This window comes from Mandrillus leucophaeus, unplaced genomic scaffold (genome assembly GCF_000951045.1).
Source record: "Mandrillus leucophaeus isolate KB7577 unplaced genomic scaffold, Mleu.le_1.0 Scaffold305, whole genome shotgun sequence".
NCBI lineage: Eukaryota > Metazoa > Chordata > Mammalia > Primates > Cercopithecidae > Mandrillus > Mandrillus leucophaeus.
In genome coordinates, this window is record NW_012103199.1 from 406174 (window position 1) to 413316 (window position 7143).

A 7143-nucleotide genomic window follows, 5' to 3' on the forward strand; every position below is an offset into this window, starting at 1 on the left:
AGATGGATTCTTGCTCTGTCGCCAGGCTGGCGTGCAGTGGCACAGTCTCAGTCACTGCAACCTCCGCCTCCCAGGTTCAAGCGATTCTCCTGCCTCAGCCTCCCAAGTAGCTGGGACCACAGGCACGCACCACCACACCCGGCTAATTTTTGTATTTTTAGTAGAGACAGGGTTTCACCGTGTTGGCCAGGCTGGTATTGAACTCCTGACCTCAGGTGATCCACCCTCCACAGCCTCCTAAAGTGCTGGGATGACAGGCGTGAGCCACCGTGCCTGGCCAGCCTCTGTTTTCTTTTGATTATGGCACACACTTTCCTGCCTCTTCTCATGTTTACATCTCTGTTCTAGCCCTGGGCCCGGCAGACGTTAGGGGAGGTGTGCCTAGTACACAAACACACATGTGTGCACAAAGATGGGTCACTGTCAGGGCGTGGGGAGATCGAAGGACCTGAATCAGACCAGGGCTTGTTCAGATGCTAGCTCTGGCACCGCCCAGCTGGGTCACCGTGGGTAAGTCACCACCTTGTCTAAGCCTCAGTTTCCTCATCTGTAAAATAGACTCTGGTAACCGCCTTTGCCATCCGCACACTCAGTTGGCCACTCTGGCCGGCTCACCTTGCTCCTGAGGAGCAGGAATCACAGCTCCGCTGTGGCTGAGAGGATGCTGGACACACTCAGTTGTCGGCCACTCTGGCGGGCTCACCTTGCTTCTGAGGAGCAGGAATCACAGCCCCGCTGTGGCTGAAAGGATGCTGGAGCACTCCAGCTCCACCCCAGTGGCCCCTGGCCCCCGCCATCCTGCCCATCCTCCTCCAGCAAAGCCCAGGATGTCCCCATGAGACACCTCAGGGACTCAACCAGGTGGGCAGGCTGCAGAGGAACCCTGGGAAAGGGCAGCTCTTTCCCCAAGTCTCACCCTATATACACCAAAGATGGGATTTGATCGACTTTCTTTTTTATATTCATTTATTTATTTATTTATTTATTTTTGAGGCAGGATCTGGCTCCGTCACCCAGGCTGGAGAGCAGTGGAGCAATCTCAGCTAACTGCAGCCTCTGCCACCCAGGCTCAAGTGACCCTCTCACCTCAGCCTCCCAAGCAGTTGGGACTACAGGTGTGTTCTGCCTGGCTAAGTTTGTATTTTTAGTAGACACGGGGTTTCACCATGTTGGCCAAGCTGGTCTTGAAGTCCTGACTTCAAGCAATCCACCTGCCTCAACCTCCCAAAGTGCTGGGATCACAAACTGAGCCACCGTGCCCAGCCTAAAAATTATTTTGTAATTGTGATAAGATATACGTAATGTAAAATTCACCACGCGGAGCATTTTAAGATCAGTTCAGTGGCGTTACGTACATTCACATTGCTGCAGCCATCACCACCATCTATCTCCAGAATTTTTTGACAATCCTGAACTGGAACGCGGCACCTATGAAATGCTAACTGCCTCCCCCAGCCTGGCACCCACCACTCTACTTCGTCTCTATAAATTTGACAATTGTAGGCTCCTCATAGAAGTGGCATCATGGCCGGGCGCGGTGGCTCACGCCTGTAATCCCAGCACTGTGGGAGGCCGAGATGGGAGGATCACGAGGTCAGGAGATGGAGACCATCCTGGCTAATACGGTGAAACCTCGTCTCTACTAAAAACTACAAAAAACTAGCCGGGCGAGGTGGGGGGGCACCTGTAGTCCCAGCTACTGGGGAGGCTGAGGCAGGAGAATGGCGTGAACCCTGGAGGCGGAGCTTGCAGTGAGCTGAGATCCGGCCACTGCACCCCAGCCTGGGCAACAGAGCGAGACTCCGTCTCAAAAAACAAAAAAAAGTGGCATCATAATGGCGTTTGTCTTTTATGAACGACTTAAGTCACGTGGCGTAAATTCCTCAACATCCATCTATAGTGCAGCCTGTGTCCGAATTTCCTGTTCAAGGCTGAGCACCCTTCCACTGGACCTTTCAGCCACATTTTCCTTATTCTTGTACCTGTTGGTGGACTTTTGCGTGGCGTCCACATTCGAGCTCCTGTGAACGCTGTGGCTGTGAACCTGGGTGTGCAAATATGTGCTCAAGTCCCTGCTTTCAGTTCTTTGGGATCTATGCCCAGAAGCGGAATGTCTGGATCACATGGTCATTGCAGTTTTAATTTTTTGAGGAACTGCCCTAATGTTTTCCACAACAGCTGCACCATGTCACATTTCCGCCAGCAGTGCACGAGAATTTTAATTTCTCCCCTTCCTCAGCAACAATTATTCCTCTCCCGGCCGGGCGCCATGGCTCACGCACTTTGGGAGGCCGAGGTGTGTGGTTCACCTGAGGTCAGGAGTTCAAGACCAGCCTGGCCAACATAGTGAAACCGCATCTCTACTAAAAATACAAAATTAGCGTGGCATGGTGTCAGGTGCCTGTAATTCCAGCTACTTGGGAGACTGAGGCAAGAGAATGCCTTGAACCCGGGAGGCAGAGGTTGCAATGAGCCGAGATCTCACCACTGCACTCCAGCCTGGGCAACAGAGCGGGACTCTGTCTAAAAAAAAAAAAAAAAAAAAAATCTTGCTCTCTGTATTGGGGGCGTTAAAAGAAGCCGTCCATCCCGCCGGGCCTGAGGTGGTCTCCCTGTTGTTCTGATTTGCATTTCCCATTTCCCTAATGCTCGGTGGCACTCAGCCTCGTTTCATGGGCATGATGGCCATTCGTGTGTCTTCTCTATTCTAGTCCTTTTCCATTTTTTAATCCAATGGTTTCTCTCCGATGTTGTTGAGGTGTAGGGTTCTTTACATATTCTAGACGGAATGCCTGTTCTGATACACTTTCTCCTAGTCCATGCACTGCCTTACATTCTATTAATTCATGTTTATAAAGTCCCATGTATCTATTTTACACGTTTCTGCCTGTCCTTTTCCTGTCATACCCTAGAAATCACTACCCAGTTTAACATCAAGAGGCTTGTGTTTTCCTCTGAGGTCTCAGAGTTTTAGGTCATACACGTTAAACAAGCACCAGCACCAGCAGAGTGGAGCTGCCACCAGAGGTTACAGCCAAGCGTCTGGAGCGCAGTTGTGCACCGACCAGGGAAGGCCCAGGCCTGGGTGGGCCTTTCCACAGGATCCTGGAATGTTGCTTAGGGGAGGCTGAGACCAGACTGGCAGTCACCTGTCTGGGAAAGCACCAGGCCCTGCGAAAGTCCCCATGGTGACAGTCACGTCCTGGCCACGTGAGCGAGTGTGGGGGAGGGACTGCAGGGAGGCGGAAGTCCTTGTCTTTTCCTGCAGACTGGCACGGGCAGGACCTGAGCGACCCGAAGCCGCGAGGTGCTGCCACTACTCCTGTGCCCGGTGCAACCCCAGCTCATGGGGTCTGGGCTGCCTGTGATCCCGTGCCCCCCACTTCACACTCAGGGTTCTGGCTTCCCTGCTGTGAGCCTGTCTCTCCTCTGTGGGAGGGGCCAGCCTGGGCAGCCATCCCTGTGCCCACTGCCCAGCATACAGTGGGTGTCTCATAAATGTGGGCTGAACAGAACCTGCCCCTGGGGCCTCCCTCACTGCTAGGCATACAGCAGGTGCCTCATAAATGTGGGCTGAACAGAACCTACCCTGGGGGCCTCCACTTCCCTTTGATGGGAGCAGAGAACCTTTGCCGGGCAGTGGCCACTCAGTGCCTGGGACAGGTGCCCCTTTCTCCCACCCTGGCCTATCTCGGGGCATCTGAGGGAGGGCAGGGCAGGGCTGTGCCCCCCACTTCACACTCGAGGGTCTGGCTGCCCCACCTGTGACCTTGTCTCTCCTCCGTGGAAGGAGCTGCGCCGTCTTTTTCACTCTCCACGATGACCATTCAGTGAGAAAACGTGACGGCGGCTCCTGCGTTTAAAAAGGAACCGTCCGCGTGGCTGCTGCAGGCAGGCCCCGCACTCGGGCAGTGAGGCTTCGGCCCTGAGAAGGCCCCGACCCCACAGGCCTGGCCCTGGCTGAGAGGGAGTTGGAGTCCCCGGACTGGGGCAGCCCCTCTGCACCTGGGGTGGTGGAGCAGGAGCTTGGCTGCCAGCGGGGTTTCCTCCCAGCTCTGGGAGCCACCTCGCTGCAAACGCTGTGACTTCTGAGCGCCGCCGTCTCCGTTTGACACTGTTAATCCTTTAGGTGACTTTTTTTTTTTTTTTTTTAGATGGAGTTTTCTTCGTTACCCAGGCTGGCGTGCAGCGGCACGATCTCAGCTCACTGCAACCTCTGCCTCCGGGGTTCAAGTGCTTCTCCCGCCTCAGCCTCCCAAGTAGCTAGGATTACAAGTGCCCAACACCATGCCCAGTTAATTTTTGTATTTTTCATAGAGACAGGGTTTCACCATGTTAGTCAGGATGGTCTCAAACTCCTGATCTCAGGTGATCCGCCCACCTCCGCCTCCCAAAGTGCTGGGATTATAGGCATGAGGCACCATGCCCGGCCTAGGTGACTTCATGGTGAGATAACGCACAGGCATGGTGAGCAGCGTGGCAGAGGACCCGTGTGCAGGGCCCTGTCTCCCGCCAGGGACCCCTTCATCTGGGAAACCTCCACTGCAGGACAGGGACGCCGTGTCGTCAGGACGCAGGGTCTCTCCAGGGCACCCGAACCTCCTCTGAGCCTCTTTACACTCTTTGGCTGCGTGTTTTCTTCTCTGTGGCGAAAGGTACATGACGTTTTATTGACCATGTCAGCCACTGGCAAGCGTGCAAATCAGTGGCTTTAGTCCATTTGTAATGCAGCTGGACCCCACCCTTTCCTGATTCCCGCAGGCCAGGGCTGAGGGCGGGGAGGGGCCTGTGCAGCAGCCTGAGACCGGCTGTCCAATGGCAGGGCTCCCTTCTGGGAAAGCCATGGTCCCCTGGGGCCAGCCTTCCCCCAGCAATGGTGGTTCACACGTCTCTCCATCCCACTTCCGGTGCAAAAGCGACACAGACAGATGCAAACACAAACAATGCAGACGTGGAGGAGGGAGAAAGTGAAAGTGGTTTTGGAGCCCCTCCAGCCACCGTCTGGGGACACCTGCCGGAGGCCAGCGTGGTTGGTGCTCGCTGGAGGGCTGGCCAGGCCTGGGAGCCGATCCTCTCAACAAAGTTCAACCCCAGGGATGAGCCCAGCCAGAGAAGGAGAGCTCTTTGCCTCCGGAGCTGCTGCCCTGGCAGAGCCATGCCGGGAGCCCGAATTCCAGTCGAGACAGTTCTGGACCCAGTTGTGTCTCCCCTGATTTTCTGTGTGGAGCCCTAAGCCCCAGTGATGCTGCATTTGGAGGTGGACTTGTAGGGAGGGAGAGACACCAGGCCCCCTCTCTGCCCTGGCCAAGGGGAAGGCTGGGTGAGGACATAATCAGAAGGTCCCGTCTGCAAGCCAGGAAGAGACGCTCCCTGGAACCAACCCGGCCTGTGCTGGCTCCGGGGCCTCTCGCCTCCAGGACTGTGGGAAAATGGTGTCCATGGCTTCAGACACCCAGGCTGTGGGACTGTGTCCTAGCCAGTCGAACAGACTAACACAGCCAAGAAAAGCCTGCACACGCGGGTAAACATACATGCACAGAGAAGCAAACAGTGCCGAGGGGAGGGGACACCAGACCTTGAGGAAGTGAACCCAGGGCAGGGCCGGGACGGGAGTGGCTGGGGTGGGGAGACCTGGGTGTGCCGGAGCCCACAGTGGAGCAGGTGGAATGCGACCTCCTCAGAGCCTGTGACTATCAGGGAAGCAGCGGCCCAAAGAGGCGCTAGCAGGCAGCCAGGGGCAGGGCCCCAGCGGGTGTCAACGTCTTCTGAGAGCTGGGCACAGCCTGGGCTTTTCCCAGGATGGGGCTGGACCTCCCAGGGGCTTGGGGGCTGGGCCAAGGCTCCTGGATTCATCAGGTTGCAACCACACTGGGATTGTGGGCCACGGGTCTGTTGGGTGCAGACGGACCCAAGGGATGGACAGACATAGGACAGCCTGGTACCAATTCCCACTTAGAAACATCACCTGCTTCAAGGTCCATATGACATCCAATAATGCACATCTGCTGTGCGACTGTGAGCCTTGCATCTGGCAAGCACCTGCCCTCACATAACCACCCTCATTTTTGTGATGAAGACATTTCCAACAAAGTTCCCTTGTTGAGCTTTTATGAGGTGAATTATGTTTCCCCCAATTCACAGGTCTAAGTCCTACACCCCAGTGTGACTGTGTTGAGAGAAGGAGTCCTTAAAGAGCTGGTTAAGGTGAAGAGACGTAATGATGGCCAGCACTACACAGGAGGACGGGTGTCCTTACAGGAAGAGGAGGCAGCAGGGTCCTGGGGGCAGAGGGATGACCCTGGGAGGACATAGGGAGCAGGTACCGCCCAGGAGGGAACCAACCCCACCTGCCTCTGCATTTGGACTTCCAGCCCCCAGAACTATGAGAACATCACCTTTCCATTTCTTGAGCCTCCAACTCTGTGGCTCTTTGTTTTGATACCCCAGCACCATGAACCCCTTCCCAACCCCTCCCCAGCCCTGGCCCCATCTTCCTTGACCTCTCTCTCCCTGCAGATTAGATCTGTCTGTCCCAGAATTTCACCTGAAGCACAAAGTGTGGCACCTCGGGGCCTGGCTCCCTTCACGTGGCCTCATGCCTGCACATTCGTCCGCCATGCAGTGTGTGTCCACGGTTGCCAAGTAGCATCTCATTGTGTGGCTCTAGCCCAGTGGGTTAATCTGTTCACCGGCTGGTGGGCGTGGCAGTGGTTTCCAGCTCTTGGCTATCACAGAGAAAGTGAGTGTGAACTTCCGCACACATGTTTTGCTGAGGACAAATCCTTTCATTTCACTTGGTTACTAGGAGTGGAATTGCCGGGCCCTAGGGAAGGTGTGTGTTTCTCTCTAAAAGAATTGGCCAAACCGATGTCCAAAGTTGTACCATTTTAGGCTCCCGCCAGCAGCACGTGGGAGCTCGAATTACTCCGTGTCCTTCCCACACTTGGTGTAGTCAGAGCGTTTCCTCTCCATCACTGTGACGGGCGTGGAGTGGAATCTCACGGTGGTTTTCACGCCGTTTCCCAAATGACTGTGGACACTGACCACACTTTCGTGGCCACGGGGGCGTGGATTTGGTGAGGTTCAAATCCTGCCCATTAAAAAACAATAGTGCTGTTTGTCCTCGTGTTGACTTGTAAGAAT

General features: G+C 55.3%; 1 long non-coding RNA gene across 1 annotated transcript; it reads right to left on the reverse strand.

The window, feature by feature from the left end:
* Nucleotides 1-4290: 4290 nt before the first annotated feature.
* On the reverse strand, nucleotides 4291-6742 carry LOC105544655. The gene is made up of 2 exons (XR_001006806.1): nucleotides 6545-6742; nucleotides 4291-4643 (listed from the first exon to the last, which is right to left on the reverse strand). It is a non-coding gene; the product is annotated as an uncharacterized LOC105544655 (long non-coding RNA).
* Nucleotides 6743-7143: the final 401 nt, after the last annotated feature.